This window comes from Alligator mississippiensis, chromosome 16 (genome assembly GCF_030867095.1).
Source record: "Alligator mississippiensis isolate rAllMis1 chromosome 16, rAllMis1, whole genome shotgun sequence".
In the NCBI taxonomy this organism is placed as follows: Eukaryota; Metazoa; Chordata; order Crocodylia; family Alligatoridae; genus Alligator; species Alligator mississippiensis.
In genome coordinates this window covers 6,809,189-6,823,490 of record NC_081839.1, presented here as the reverse complement: position 1 = coordinate 6,823,490, position 14,302 = coordinate 6,809,189, and the positions used below count along the sequence as shown (strand labels likewise).

The following is a 14,302-nucleotide window of genomic DNA, read 5'->3' as shown; positions in this document are numbered from 1 at the left end:
GGCCCAGTGCTCAACGCCTCGGTTTTAGGTCTCTTTTGAAGGAAGCCTCACTCAGCAGCACAGCTCTACTCCCAGCCATCAGGAAATACTGGAAGGCCGGCAGAAGGTAGCTACTTCACTTGGCAGACTGTTGTAGGAGCCTACCCCGAGGAGGGGGATTCAGTCCATGACTAGGTCTCCTTGGTACTATGGTTATATCACACTTCCTCCCTCCCTGCACTGCCTTCCTCTGAAGAAGGGCTGGGGGTGACAGGTGAAGGCATGGGTCTGGTTGTGAAGTTGTGTCCCTACCGTGCCCGCGCTGGGTGGTCTAGCAGTCATAAATGCCCAGGTCGCATCCTCCGAGCGGCTCCGTTTTCTCATCCGTACGACAGGGACAATGCGTGGGAGGGGCTGCGAGCTGGGTTTTGAATATCACTATGAAAACACTGTTTTGGGGCATTCATCTCCTTGCTGGATGGAGACCCAAGAGGCTAATGCTCCTTGCTTCCTGGGCTCATAGCATGACGGCTAGCGCCTATTTGTGAGTTTTGTTCCGACTCCCCGTGGTGCTCTCCTGTGCTTTCACACACAGCATCCTTAGATCCCAGCTACACTCTTTCCTTATGGCATCCAGCCACTTCTAGCACGGCCTCCCTCTCGGTATGTTATCTTTACCAGGCCAAAGAACATCACCTTGAGCAGGCCATCATCCTTCATCCAGAAGATGCACCCAAAAGCCAGACCTGAAGCACATGTTCCCATGTGGGTTGTAGGCCCTGTTAAGGCGGCTTTTGGGGACTGCCTATCCCCTCCACACTGGCCTGTCCTGGGGTGCTCATGCTCAAACTGGTTTGCTATTGCAGAGCGGCTGAGAAGAGCTTTAGGGGCCAGGGTGTTCACAAGGTCTGGCACGCAGGACTAGAGATATTCGCCAATGCTGGACGCTGGCATCAATTCTTTTTTGATGAGAGCACTTGAAGTCATTCGTTCATTTTAAACCTATCTAGAATTAGCTGGAGGACAAAACCTAAAAAAAGGGGAGAGCAGGTTTCATTTTCATCCTGCAAGTGATCCCTTTAAGAAAAGGCAGCTACCTACCTCTGCTACCTAATGAGAGGAGACAGCAGCAGGCAGCCAAATCCAAATCTGATCTCATTAGCAGAGCAAGAGTGATGAGCCCAAGAAGTGCAGTTTAGAAATGCGACTGCTGGCCTCTCTGGATACCTAATAGCCCAACCCAGGGAGACCTTTCACCGGCAGCTTCAGATACTGCCTGCATGTTTCAAGCCAGATAGAAAGTGCATACTTGTGTCTTCATTGCATTATCTGAAATGGGGTATAAGTGGCAAGCACCAAGTGATGCAAATCCGGAAGCGAGGCATGGCGCGAGCCACTTTCTCCAGTGAGGGCAATTGTCTACGATCAGCAGGAGACTCAGAAACAGAACCCGGGCAGTCAACCCTCCTGCTGCCACCCTGGATCTGACAGCTGCAGGAACCGAACACCCCTGAGCTAGAGCTACCAACCACAAGAAAGATCCCCAGCGAGGGCATCTCTGGTTCTGGGGAGCGTCCTCTTGGAAGCTGTCACTCCTAGTTAGGACTGTAGCATGCCAGGTTCAGCTCGGAGAGTGGCAGGGCCCACTTCGCCCACACCAGGCTGTGCCTAGCAAGGGGACTTTGATCGGCAGGCGTCTCACCAGCCAGGAGCAATGATTTCCACAAGTCCCCTGGGCTGTACAGTCATCCCCTCACCGTATTCAAAACCAACCAGCCATGCAGCAACCGAACACCAATCCTCTGACCACAAGAGGCAAAGGAGGATGGTCATTAGACCCCAAGAGAGGGGCTACATGACAGCAGCGGACAGGCCGAGAGGACCCAAGAGGCTCTTCCGGTCCTATGCAACAGCCTATGACGCACACACAGCTCAAGCAGCTCTCTCCATCCATCAGAGGACAAAGGTGGCATCTACCCTGCAGTACATTGATTGCACTCTTATTTTCCTACAATACTAGAAATATCCCAGAGCCCCACGTGTGCAGGGCACAGCATGCAGCAGCCACGGCCCGAAGACAGACGGGGGAGACTCCTCTCCCCGGGAAGGGCTCAGATCAGTGCAGCGTGCGCGGCTCCAACGCGGGGCAGCTAGAGCGGAGGTGAGGAGGATGGGAGCGCTGGGACGGGGTGGGCGGCTGCCTGAAATCATTTGCTGATGAGTGCTCGGAGTGACAGGCGCCAGACTCTCGGCTGGCAAGTCACAGCTGGGGAGCTCTTGGCCTGCACGACTGATGAGAGGCGCTTGCTGCAGACTGCGACTGTCATGAAAAATTCAGAGGCACAAAAAATAATAAAGGAAGAACTTGGGCAGAGAAAGGCCTGGGAAGAGCGAACGGGGACGGCTGCCCCCTGGATGCTCCTGCAGTCTAACAGCCCTTTTGAAAGCAGTGAGGGGCTCTTTGAATCAAACAGCAAGGCTGTTGCAAAGAGCTCGTTCAGGGAGTGCGGTGGAGATGTCTAATTAGGGAGGCCGACCTGGCTGAACTTGAGAAACAGCCTCAGATATGGAAATTGCACCGCTCTGTGTCTGAGCAGGCAGCAGGGAGCCAGCGGAGGCGAGGAGCAGGCTAGCCGCACAAGGGAACGGGGGCTTATTGTTATTTAGCTGCATGGAAAAGTACTGGCTAGATTAACAGAGAAATCTCTCACCTCCAAGCTGCCAGTCTTAGAGGAGCACCAGCGCCAGCTCGGAGGAACGGGAACTTGCCCTCTTGCACTAGCTAGTTGCCAACACCACGTTTGGTGCGGTACGAGCAAGAGAACAGCAGTCCAGGTACGGCGTATCCACCTGTCCATCCATCCACACTCTCCAACTGGGATCTGTAGTGATGCTAAACCCCAATCCTTACCGGTACTCAGCAAAGACTCTCTCAGCCCGGTTTTAGGTCAGGCTCTGCTTCCAGCAGTGTTAGTGCAAATCTGGAGCAGAGACATTAATGTTAATGGATTTGCTCCAACTTTGCATCAAGGCAGACACAAACAGAATTGGACTCCAATCTGTTCAGCCTGGAAAGCTAAGCAGTGGCAGAGAAAACAGCATAACCCATGTTGCCTCAGCAGCTGGAGGTGCAAGGGCTGCATGGATGGGTGTACCTGAGCTTGCTGCAATGAAGGGAGCTCTGGTTCCAGGAGCAGGGAACTTTTAGGGGTGCAGGACCAGTGACTTGGGGCAACATCTGGGCCACTGTGGCATCAGTGCAACCCGGACCAAAACTAGGTAGCGGGAAGCTCATGGGGGTATCCCCACATGTGCTGCCATCCTATCTGATAGCAGCACAATCCCAGGTAAGCAAATAGAGCAGCATATATGTATGGCCCAAGGATTCCTGGGTTTGATTCCTAGTCGTTCCAGTGTTTTGTTGCATTAGGAAAACAAGCTGTCTACCTAAATTTCTCCAGCTTTAAAACAAGAGGTATTATAATATCTGCCTGAGGATTTGCCGGTGTCTTTGATCTCCTTGCACAAAACATTCTATTGTAAACTTTTGCACACCAGGCACGTAAACCACACGAACTCCTTCCATGGATGAAGCCTCAAGATCTCTGGAGCCTCTTTCTCCCGTTCTGCCTTGGATCCTGCATGAGGACCCGAAAACCGGTACAGACTGTGCATTCAGGGGTTGACGCACTCAGGCATGGTGCATGCAGCCCCTGCTCCATTACCCAGAGCAACATTGCATTTAGGATGCTGAGACAAACAGTCATTGCCAACAGCTAAGAACGGAGACCCGATGCAATGCTTTAGGAGGTTCAGCTTCATCAGATCCTTGTTTCCATAAGCAGCTCAGGAGATGGAAGACACTTTTCTCAGGGACTTTGCCACACACAAACAAATGCACAGGCTGCCGAGTCTGGCAATTACTAAATAGATCATAAATGCAATAAAGCAGGACCAGAATCTCAGTCCTTCCACTCCCAAAGAGCACATGAGCTTCTGCCAGCTGAGCTAGGGGTGATCAACTACACCAGAGGTAGCAGTAAGTCTCTTCAATGGTCTGTTGGACTGCCAGGAGTGGGTGACATCACACCGATGATATATGTTATACCAGACACACGCAGGGTTTTGCTATAAGTGCAGACCCAGCCAGCTGGCATCAATGACACCCAACATGTTGCATTCCAAATGTGTAGATCTTCTGGGGGCATTTGCAATTATGAAGCACTTCTTTGGTCCACAAAGGTAAACTGTATAGAAACACTTTAAAAATAGCCTCCGATAAAACTCAAGAAGTCAAATCAATGTTCTCAACGCAGCCAGCCAGAGCCGGTTTTGTCCTTTTTTCCCAGAGCTGCTGTAAGTTTATTGCTACCCTTTATCTCTTCTCAAGCCCCAGCTTCAAGCATTTCTCTCTTGCCTGTTTGCTTCACTGTCCCTCCGGCACTACCGATCCAAACCCTTCATCACCTTACAAAGTCTTTGCACCTTGGCCGTCTGCAATTTTGTTCTCAATAATACACTGCACTTCGAGATGTGTACATGAAAGTCAGGACTGAAGAGCTTTGAAATGATTCATTCACTAAAACTCACAAGTCCCTGTGCAATAGGGAGCAGGGACCGATAGAGATTTTCTTGGCTGATATCGATAGCTGATTATTAACCATATTGATCCAATAACTGATTTACAGGAATGCAGCTGGGCAGCTTGGAGAGCAGCTCCCTGCAGGTAAGTGTGTGGAGGTGAAGGGGTGTGGGGGGGACAGATCAAGGCCCCCATGGTGAAGGAGGGAGTGGGGCAGGGGCTGGGGGCACTGCCCAGCCAGGATGGTCAATGAGACCCAGGGCCGGGGCGGGGAGTGGGACAGCTGTGGCCGGTTTGTCCAGGGGATCAGCATCCCGGTGCTTAAAAAATGGCGGTGGGAGTGCTTGAACTAAAGTTCATCAAAAGAGCTTTAGTTCAAGTGCTGCCACCACTATTTTTAAGTTCGGGGATGCTTTTAAGCAGAGCCGAGCAGGGTGAGGGAGGATGCAGGCTGCTTACTGCGGGCTTGGGGCTCTCTGCCCTGCTGCCTTTGCCCCCGGGGCCCTGTGCCGGCTGTGTGCCCCCTGCCCGCCTGACAGCAGGAGACACAACTCACTGCCCCCACCGCTGCCAGGCGGGCAGGGGGCATGTGGCTGGTGTGGGGCCCTAAGGGAAAGGCAGCAGGGCGGGGAGCCCCAAGCCTGCAAAGGGCAGCCCGCATCTGCGCCGTGCACATCTGGGGGCTCCCCCATGCCTCCCCGGGTGGTGCATGCAGCAGTGGGGAGCCACCCCCTGCCTCCACACCCTCCCCTGCAGCTCCATCCTGCTCTCCACCCCGACTCTGGGCCCCATTCACTGCCCTGGTTGGGCAGCACCCCCAGCCCCTGCCCCTGCTCTCCTGTGCCCTTTCATTCCAGACCACCACTGGGTTTGTCTGACTCAGTGACCCTCCCTGACGAGGGAGGGCAGGACTGCTAAGGTTAAAGAGTTCATTTCGGAGTCTCTGTGCGGATAGTCAAAGTCAACACTTGCTGGGCTGCTAGGCCAGAGCGTACATCTTATCCCTATAAGAGATGGGAAGGTTGCTACTTAAGCCCCTAAAAGAAAAAAGAAAAGTTGTTCCTTTGATTTAGCTTTTCCAGATTTACTGTCATTTAATTATTTGGTTACATACACACTACATACCAGTATATAATGACATTACAAACCTCTATCACAAAAGTGTTAAAATTGCATAGCCAAACACTCAAAAATTGGGAATTTGAGAATTAAGATAATCTGTGCAGCCACTGTAGGGTGAATGCATGATGATACAGCATGCATTCGGTTACATCATTGCATATTATTTTTTCCCCTTGCCTTATTCAGCAAGCCAATAGCTGTTTAATATTTCTACCCTCCCTCTTTGGTGGGCAGCCCTATGTCATGTTTAATTCTGGGTGTTTCTCTTGCCATAGCAACCCAAGTGCTTCGCTAACTTTAATGAATGTATTTTCACAATATGCTTAAGACACTGAATGGGGTTGTCATCTCCAATTTAAAGATGGAATAACCGAGACAGAGGTAAGAGGGCAAAGGTTTTTTGGGGAGGAGGAGAGTCATTACTCAGCCAAATTTGGGCGGATTTTTTTTACAGGGGTGGCAAAAGGCACATTAACTGCACTGCAATCTTTGAGGCCCCGATTCAAAGTGTGGGAGCAGTCCAGTTTCCCCAGTGAAACATTTGGAATTATATATATATATAATCCACGTTGGAGATTTGGTGACAAATCTGGCTTTTCCTGCATTTTATATATATATATATATATATATATATATATATATATATATATGTATGTGTGTCTGTGTGTATATGTATATATGTGTGTATATACATATACACACACACACACACACACACATATATATAATGCAGGAAAAGCCACATTTGTCACCAAAGCTCAACCGCAGAAACAGCCAAGCCGTTTTTTTGTGAAACTTCCCAAAAATACAGACACCCAGCATGGAAAATTTCAGTCTGACTGCTTATCATTTGGCAAAAATGAGAAGCTGTTGAAAAAACAGGGAATTATAATGAAAAGTCGTTGGGCAATTTGTGTCCTCGCTGCTCTAACAAGGTGCTGGCCGAGCTGCCTATAATATCTGCACACACAACCATTACCCCTGCCAGCTGGGGTGGGGGGGGGAGGAACAGAGAAAAGTGCAAGTTTTAAGTGAGCAAAAATTACAGTAACACTCAAATCCTAGCAGTGGGCAGGATATTAAAAAAACCCAGACGGAGAAAGGCAGTGGGGGAACAGATCGGCTTTGTTGCATTATTCCAGACTCATCACCAGGGTCTCTTGATTTTATCTGGTGCCTGCCTGGTCCAAACAAAGGCCTCCCTCAATAGAAGATGAGTACACTTCTCTGAGCAGCTCAATTGTCTTGGAGGACGTGCCAGCACCTCCTAACCACCGACTAGGGAGCACTGGGGCAATATACAGGCAAATGAGCAGATTAGGGGGGAAAAAAAAGGTGACATCAATTCCAATAGGATCAATTTGAAGTCTTCAAAACCAAGCACTAAAACACACATCCAGATGCCCTTGTCCTTCTGTGCAATCAGCTTCCAAAATTAAACCCTTCAAATTCAGGCCTGTATCTTTAGTTGGAGGGGAAATTGCAGACATTAATTATAAGGCCCTGGAGCAACAGATACATGTGTGATGATGCAAGATTTACATAGCTAATAAAAGCAGATATTTCTGAGTCGGCTTGAAGATTGCCCATCATCATTTCAGCACCTCCATAACCAAGACTGATGCGAGTGCTTTGCTAGACAAATGCCACCCTGCTCCTGGTATAACATCACCCCTCTTGCTGTGATGTGGGCTCCAGTTTTCTCAGGTCCTGAGCATCTCCTGAGAGGCGCCGAGCACCCAGGTCTTACGTACTTGGAGAGAAATTGTGGGTACCGTATCCCTTTTTGATGTTGTAAGGTGCGCAAAGCCCAAAGATAGAAATTCCTGAAGCAGCAACACAGCAAATGCTTTTCATTTCATTTTGCTCCCAGATTTTCAGGACAAATCCTGCTTCGTTGACAAAAGCCAGCTGGGCTGCACCAGCAGGCATGGAAGAAGGAAGGGGGGGGAGGCAAGAGAAGCAGTTAGCTGTGTTAGTCTGAAGGCAGGGTAGATGTAGATGAAATAAAATAAGATATACGGAGAAAATGCATAAGCTTTTCTGAACTTGAGCTTGCTTCATCAGATGCTGTGGAGGATTTGGTCCACTGACCTTGACTTATTCAGTACTGTAATCCTAAACAATAAAAATAAAATGACTCTGCCCATCTCCTCCCCTTCCCCACACCTCCTCAAACAGCAGGACTGACTTTGAATCATGAAGCTTTAAACATCCTTTACTTTGTACCCAGGGCTTTCAGCTGTTCAGGTCTCATCCACTCTACATTTTCCATACTTTTCACAACTAGGAGGACTAGAAACATGTTGAAATGAAACCAAAGATTCACATTGAATTGAACAAATCCAGTAGCTGGGGACTGAAGGCATTGGATGCTGTGAGATTTGGGTTAAAATCATGAGAGCTAGTAACACATGTGCACTGACACAGAGACAGGCCCTTCGTGGAGCACCAGCACCCGTTGCCTGCGTCCCCCCACCCAACCCTTTGGATCTAAAATCCAGCTATCCGTACCAACTCTCCTCCAAAGACAGGAGGCAGCTCCTTGCCTCCCCCACCTGTGCCCTTGGTTTTAACGAGCATCAAAGAAACTAAGTCAATTAGATTAAAATTAAACCGCATCAATCACCGGGCTGTCAAACTGGCAGCTCCCTATCAGATTGTTAATTTACCACGTTTAAAAGACATCTCTTACATTGCTTGTATTGATTTAACCCTCCTGCGCCTGCATTTTAGTCATCAGAGCAGCTTTTGCACCACACATCCCTTTCCATTACAGCCCGTAATTGCTGGGAATTTCAGTTCATGTAGTCCTGCCTGACAGAGGGCAAAGCGCGGCCCGGAGCGGGTGCCAGCATTGCAAGCTCTTTGGAGCAGGGGCTCCTGGAGCTGCGCGAATACAACAGGCAGGAGTTGGTTGCTTGGCGGCTCCACCGTCTACTTACTCCAGTATCACTGCCCTCATTTTACGCAGAGGCAACTGAGGCACAGAGGTTAATTAAACTGGCCCAAGTCCACATAGCGAGCTAGGGAGAGAGAATCCAGGCGCTCTGCATCCCAGCCCTGTGCACTGCCCTTCGGACCACAGCGCTGCAAGGTTAACAACCACCTGGCTATGCAAAGGCATGGGTTTTGCACTCTCAGAATGAGGCCCAATAAGTCACAAGCACAAGGAAAATAGTGTGTCAAGCCAGAGGTTAGCGAGAGGCCAGCAGACCTCATTTGTGGCTGACAACAAGAGCTGACACCTCAGCCTTGAAGGCGAGTTGGTGTCACGGGGAAGGAGAAAGCTTTCCTCCTCCGGGCTGCTCTCTGTTCTGGCTTGCTTTTCTTAGCCTTTTTTTCCCCCCTTCCCTTTGATTTTAATGAAAAGAGACAGTTGCATGACATGGGGGCACCTTTTCTTGGGTTTAATTTTTCCTGCCGTTTTATTTCTCTCCCAACTGAAATCTGAGCAGGGCGAGGCACAAATGGTTTACTTGGGAAGGACTCTCCCAGCCGGAGCAGACCGATGCCCCCGACAGCCTAGCTGCTGCTCTCCGGCCAATGAAAATGTCAGATTCTCCCCCGAAAAGGCGCATATTCACAACGGCCACCAAGCCACACATTTTGGAAAATCTGGACTCCGTTCTCAAGGCAAAGACAGCTTAGAGAGGGTCCGCAGTAATGCCCATTCCTTCACAATACTCACTATGCTGCGGTGTTCCTAACTCTAGTTGCTCACAGGTAATCGTGACAGCCGTGATCAGCCAGGAGGTTTCTTTCCGCCCCGCTGGAGATCAGCTTATCCCCTGAAGCCAAGTCATCCAGCCTGTGAAAGTTTCTCCTAGGCAATGCGCACCCGTTCCAGGGATGCTGCTTTTTTGAATCTCAGCGTTATCTGCCGTAATGGCACTTGATACAGCAGCAAATTCTGCAGCTAGATTCTGCATTGCCAGAAGAGCATCTGTTTGACAACTGCTCCCATTTTGTTTCACTAAGCGCCACCTTCATGCATGACAGCAGTGGGGGCCAACCTTTTCAGCAAGTGCCACAAATTAGCCTTGCACCCTCGCCGAGTGTCGCTCGGGTCCCCTTCCCCTGCCCAGTCTGCTGCTCTGCTTTGTCTCATGTGCCACTGTCCCACCTATCCCATCCCTGATGTCGCATGCCACTTGTGGCACACGTGCTGGAGGGTGGCCAGCCTTGCATTACAGGGTAAATAGGAGTCACTATCTGCCTCTTCTGCACCATTCCCCTACATCTCCTCTCATTCCTTTCCTGCCCAGACTGAGCAGTCTAGTGCATTAATGACACCTGCATACCCCTGTGGCAGCAGGCTCAGACTAATAAACTCTTGGCCATGTACGTGAGCTCTCCAGGCTGTCTTCTGCAAGGGCTTCCTCCCCACCTCCCCAAGCCTCTTGTCTCTAATCATCCCATCACCGTCCCTAGGCTACTGCCATGTCTGCTATTTCCATTTCTCTCCTTCTGTAAAAGGAGACAATGAAAAACCAGAATGCAGCAGGTCGAGGGGGGAAGGGAAGCAGGCAGTCTAGTGGTTAAACCCCGAGATTTCTCCTGGTTTCTACACCCAGCTCTGTCATGGCCCTTGTGAACCTGACCTTCCCTCTTGTGCCTCAGTTTCCTTCCTCCCACCTCTAAGAGTCTGGATTATAATAGCAGTCTACCCCACAGGGCCAGATTTTGTAACCCTCCCCCCTGCATCCACATGAACAAAGCCCAAGCCTGCTTGGGTCCGTGCCAAGGTCACCCCTCACTGTTTAGCCCCCTCTACAGCCATACAAGGGTGCCCGTGCATCCTGGGACCATTAACAGATAAAAACCCACACATCCTCATTAATTTCAAGATAGCCAAGCAGCAGTGACTGCAAAAGAAGGCTGCTGAAACCTATCAACTCTTTCCAGCCCCGAGGAATTATTTGTGGTGACTTCTTAATCAAAGCATTCAGCCCAGTGATTTCACTCCATGAATCTTGTTAATGCATACGTGGGTTGTGCATCCACTGAACCACACCGTGCACTTAACCCCTTCTCTAGGCTGGAAGCTGCAGCAAGAACTTCAGCGACAAGGATCCTGCAGAAATGTATTGCCAGGCGCAGGGCCAGTCCCTTCCTCTGTCCCGAGGGCCAGCGCACCTCATTCTTCCCCTCAAAGGCTGAATCAAACCAAAGCAGCGAGATGACCTCCAGCCCAAACCAACAGGAAGCTCCGAAGAAATAAGGCACTTGGGATCAGATCCTATTCCACTCAAGTCATCTTACATGCCCAAGTGCTATTCCTGTTCAAGGTGCTAAAAAAACACCATTCATGCATCTCCTTCTGTAACAAGCCATCATCTAACCCTTATGATCGAGTCACAAAAAGCACGAGGAAGTGGAAGACCCACCCACATTAACTTTTGCAGGGGTTTTCATAGATTTTTAGGGTCAGAAAGGGCCTCGGTAGATCAGAGTCCAACCCCCTGCCCCGGGCAGATGACCCCAGCCAGGTGCTTGTCCAGTCTCCTCTTAAAGACCGCCAAATTTGCGCATGGTGGAACAGCGTTGTACTTGGGCACCTAAGTTTATGCACATAGTGGAAGAGACTCTGGACTTTGGCCCTGCAGCAGCTGTGCCGGTACGGCAGCGCTTCCTAAAGGAGGAGATCAACGTATGGGAGCAGAAAGGGGTTTCTGCTGCCCTCCCTGAGTTGCCTCCTTGAACAACAGAAACAAAGCTGGCAAAACCCTGGAGCTGCATCCAGATGTAGGGTCTTGCCAATGCAGCTATGAAGCAGAATTTTCCCTACACTCCCCACTCCCCAAAGTGTATGTTGCAGGGTCATCCAGACCGTGGTAACAAGCTCTTTGCACCACCCCTTCATGTCCCTCACTAAACTCTTACAGGTAGCAGCCTCGAGATCGGCACACAGACCAGAGCGCCAGGGTGCCGGGCACTGCAGTGCCAGTCCCTGCCCCACGGAGCTGACAGTACACACAGACGGGAGAAGATTGCCGTCAGCATCTTAGCAGTGGAGATGAGCCAAGGGTGATGTCATCCAGGCACACCGCGCCGGGGCACTCTTTCAAAAGGCTCTTTCACGCCCCCTCTACTGTGCAGGTGTCCTCAGGGTCCCTCTCTTGCATCCGACTCTGATGCTCACTAACCAAGAGGATGAGTGCTCTGCACAGGTGGGGACCAGCTGGATGTCTATGACTCCCCCCTGAGCCCTCAGCTTCCTCCTCCCCTCCTATGGGCCACAGCCCCACACGGCAACCTTTGGAGCACATTCCCCAAAGCAGGGGCCAAGTGCTCAGCATAGATGCTTTGGGGGGTGGGGAACCTAAAAATCCCAGCCAGGTTCACCTAACACCAGTGTACTGCCCCCCAGATGGAGACCTGGACTCTGCCAGCTCCTCCTCATGGGCCATGACTTGTTAGAAGACGTGTCTCGCCTCCCAGGTACCTAGCTGAACAGCCCAGGAAAGAGTCTGGCTGCGGGTGGAGATTATAAGAGCATCATAGGATGAATTCAGGCTCCAATTCCTCCCTCTGCTCCCCACTGCCCAGGCCCTTTGCCCCCTCTCGCAGTTTCAGGCCTGGGCCAAGCTGCTGGCACCGGGGGGCAGAGACCACCGCCAACAAGACATGCCGGCTGGGCTGTGCACCGCACAAATCTTCAAGGCTATTTTCTGCGCTCACAAGTTTCAAAGGACTCTGCGGCATCCTTGAGTTACAACCCTCCGCCGTGCAACGTCGCATTGTGCATGCACACAAAGCCCTCAAGCACTCACTTGCATTTTTGTGCTTCCTACTGGAGTTAGGATCCCTCTCCCCAGTGGGTGCTAATGCCTTGGACCGTGCACGTGGCCATGTCTCCCTCTAGCGGCAAGCCCCAGAATCTATACCTGCCTGCTGGACCACGGCAAAGAGGTTTTTCACTCAGGTGACTGGGGCTTGTGCTTTAAGGAGCTGCTGAGCTTCAGCCCACGGTACCTGTGTGAATGCGGTGGTGTCCACGGGCACCCTGTGCTCATTGACCCAGCAGCGCTGCATTTTTCTCTGCAACCCATTTGCACTTTGCCGTGGTCATTTCATCCCCTCTGCACTCCCTCCTCCAGCCCGCCTCACCTCACCTCAGGACTTATCTATTCCAGAAGTTATTCCACAAGGCTGGAAAGGGAAAGGGCCAGAGCAAGGCTGGACCGGCTCCCAGTGCAGATGCTCTTATTTGGAAGACTGCTTTCCCCCCACCCCCCTTCCTGGGTGAACTGAATTCACTTTTAAAACAGACCTGAGTTAAACCAGGCTTTTTTTTTTTTTTTTCCGTTTGAAAGCATTCTTATTTTGGAAAAAGAGCATCCCTATAAAAAGCTACAGCAACAGTGCAACCGCTCACCCTCCGGCCACTCTCTCGTGTAGGCGAGCTCAGCAGAGAGCCTCCCAACGCCACCGGTGTTTCACCTGGACATTGAAGCAAGAAGCAGCAACTTATCCCCGCATCAAGGGGATGGAGATTTTTGAAAAGCGGTAGAAAGGAAGAGGGTTGAGAACAAGAGGAATGGATCGGGATGCCCAGAGAGGCTGCTCTCCAGTGCGTTAGTCTGGCCAAGAGAAGGGCAAGAGGGGTGGGCGCCTGGCACCTAGAGGGGGGCAGCGGAGACAGACAGGCTGGCACCAGCCGGGCTCCCCACGCCAAGGGGGGACGCGCACACAACTCACCCATCCAAAGCGTGCGGGGGCTGCTGCACCAGGCTGCCGGGCAGGTCCCTGAGGCCAGGCGGGGACGGGGGGAGAAGGGCAGAGGACCCGCCGCCCCCAGCGCTGCGGAGCGGGCAGCCGTGCGAACGCGCGCCGCGCTCACCTCCGCGTGGGTCCCCCGCGCGGGTCCGGGTGCGGGTGCGGGTGCGGGTCCCCGCCGCGCCCGCTCCATGGCTCCGCCAGCCCCACGTCGCGGGAGCCCGGCGGAGCACGCAGCCGCCGCGCCAGCCCGGGCGGGGCAGAGCCGCTCGCCGGAGCCACGGGCTGATTTAAAGCGGCGCGGCCCCCGGGAGGCGCCGGGCTCCCACGCGAGTCCGCAGCGGCGCGCCCGCAGCAGCGCTGTCCGGCTCCACAGCCTCACAAAGCCCCGCTGGAGGTGCCCGTGCTACAGGCTGAGCAGGGGGCATCACTGCGTCCAGCCCCCCAAATCCGGGCTGAGCCCGAGCGATGCCCAGCGGACACCCAGCCCCCGTGTATCCGAAAGGGGCTGGGGGCACCCAGAAGCGGAGCAGAGACTAAATCAGGGGCGGGCAAAACATCATTGCATCCAAACAATTTAGAAAATTCATATTGATCGTATCTGCCCCCGGCTGCCTGGCATGCGGCCCTCGATGGCTTGCAAAACTCTTTGCCCAAAATAATTGCCCGCCCCTAGCCTAGATGGTCCTGGATGGGGGGCTGTCCAACCTGTTCTTGAAAGCCCCCAGCCCAGCCGCGCACGCAGCGCTCGGGCTGTGCTCCTCCGATCTCACGGGGGCAACCAAGGAGGAGCACCATCTTTGTCTGAGGGATGGGGAAACTGAGGCACTGGTATGGGGCGATCTAGGATTTTGAAAAAAAAGGGGGGGCGGGAAGGTATGGATGTTGTGGTGCTTC

General features: G+C 52.1%; 1 protein-coding gene across 1 annotated transcript in view; it reads right to left on the bottom strand.

Annotated features, from left to right (window-relative positions):
* The window catches only part of LINGO3 (leucine rich repeat and Ig domain containing 3), an 87,639-nt gene extending 74,001 nt beyond the window's left edge, over positions 1–13,638 (bottom strand). The window contains exon 1 of the mRNA XM_019489947.2: positions 13,388–13,638. The gene's annotated coding sequence lies outside the window, so the exon portion shown is untranslated. The remainder of the gene's footprint in view (positions 1–13,387) is intronic.
* Between the last annotated feature and the right edge of the window lie 664 nt (positions 13,639–14,302).